Below are 2,050 nucleotides of genomic sequence, written 5' to 3'. Positions count from 1 at the left end.
ATATATATATATATAAGTGTGTGTGAGTGTTTCCCTGTTTATTTTCTTACTGTCCATGTGTATATTAATATCTATGTGTTTCTCTGATTATTTTTATTTTGTGTATATCCTAACGGTGTTTCTCCCAGTGTCTCTTTTATTCTGAATATGTGTATGTATGTGTGAGTTCAGTGTATATGTTGATGTGTATATATGTATGTGTGTGTGTGTGTATGCGTGTGTGTGCACATGTGTGTGTATGTATGTGTATGCACATGTCTCTCCGTCCATCCATTTGTATCTCTATTCACGAGTGTGTATGTAATCATGTTTATATATATATATATATATATATATATATATATATATATATATATATATATATATATATATATATATGCATACATATAGTTGTATATATGAAGAAACGACAGTCAAGTAAGGGTTATATGACATCAGGGTATATGGGGGTAGACTTACCTGGTAATGTGTGCAAGGTAATTAATTGAATCAAAGGTGTTAAAATCCAGACCGTTATTTCTTTCATAATCCACATAAAGCGAGCCATCGGTTCTGGAGAGAATCCTTATACGCGGGTATATACATATATGTTTCTGGGTGGCAAACGCTTTAACTGAATGTGTATATATATTTTTCAATCTATATATATATATGTATATATATATAGATTATATATCATACAAATACGTGTATAATTGTGTAGACGTGTATGCGTACATGTACTCCTCAATGACAGGTGTGTCGGCTTCGTTATGGGCGAATGCTTGTGTGGTTATATGGTTTTAAAGTGTGCGTACGTGTGTGCGAGATGCGTGTATGTACCAGTGCATGTGCTTATGTTTTTATATGGATAGATATATATATTTATATATCTACATGTATATGCGTACGACGTGTGGAGGGCGTGTGTGTGTGTCTGTCTGTGTGCATGTGTGTGAGACGGGTGGTGGTGGTGGTGGTGGTTATGAGGCTGTCTGTATGTATATGTATTCGTGTGTGTAGGCTTCGGTAAGGGTTAACTGATGTGACAACGAAAAGCTCTCTTGTGTATGTTTGAAATCTAACTTCTATAGGAGGTGTTTGGAAAAAAACAAACAAACAAAAATCAAAAGAAAAAAACAAAAACAACTATGGCACTATATGTATATATGTATGTGTGTGCGATTGTATATATATATATATATATACTCACACTCACGTTTCTGTTAGATGTGTGCAAATCTGTGTTAGATGCGTATTTTTTCTGAGTATGTATGAATGTGTATGTGTGTATATATATATCTATATCTATATATATATTTACAAATTTATGTGTGTTTATGCATATGTGATTGTGTGTAGAGTGGTGGGGGAGTGCACGTGTACTCGTGTTAAGTAATATACAGGTGTTGTAGGTAATTCTTGTATTCGCTCCAATGAAGTTGACGAGAAATATGTATATATTTATATCGATATAGATATATACACACACATGTATATACATATATGTATACACACACACACCGAAACATATATATATATATATATATATATAAATGTGAGTGCGTATGTGCGTATGTGTGTGTATATATATCTATATATATATATATATATAAATATATATATATATTTATATATACACACAACTATATATGTCTATATCTCGCTCTTTTAGCTATAGCTCTCATCGAACCGAAGTGCTTAGCGTGTATTCTAACACCGCTGACAACATTCTCGCAACGAAGATCCACTAACAGTAGAATGGTAAAGCGAATATAAGATGCATGTGAGATATTTGCGAGTGTTTAAAGCGGCATCTATACCGGCGGTCATACATATACACGCCAGTACCTCGCTTGCTGTTCATACAGCTGTCTATACGTATGCATACATACATGTACAAATATAACGGATATATATTTTATATATGATATTATTTATTATTATTATTATTAATAGTATTATAATAATAATAATAATAATAATAATATATATATATATATATTTGTGCGTCTGAGTGTCTCGGGGTATGTGCGCTTGCCTTATATTTATATACTTGTATATGTAATTT

At 32.0% G+C, this 2,050-nt stretch overlaps 1 long non-coding RNA gene across 1 annotated transcript in view; it reads right to left on the bottom strand.

The window, feature by feature from the left end:
• The window catches only part of LOC128249205 (uncharacterized), a 579,204-nt gene extending 577,269 nt beyond the window's left edge, over positions 1-1,935 (bottom strand). Inside the window, exon 1 of the long non-coding RNA XR_008265322.1 lies at positions 460-1,935. This is a non-coding gene — a long non-coding RNA (uncharacterized LOC128249205). The remainder of the gene's footprint in view (positions 1-459) is intronic.
• Between the last annotated feature and the right edge of the window lie 115 nt (positions 1,936-2,050).

The sequence above is a fragment of the Octopus bimaculoides genome, chromosome 12 (assembly GCF_001194135.2).
Source record: "Octopus bimaculoides isolate UCB-OBI-ISO-001 chromosome 12, ASM119413v2, whole genome shotgun sequence".
Lineage (NCBI taxonomy): Eukaryota > Metazoa > Mollusca > Cephalopoda > Octopoda > Octopodidae > Octopus > Octopus bimaculoides.
Note: the sequence above shows the minus strand (reverse complement) of the source record. Positions and strands in the feature narration are given on the sequence as shown.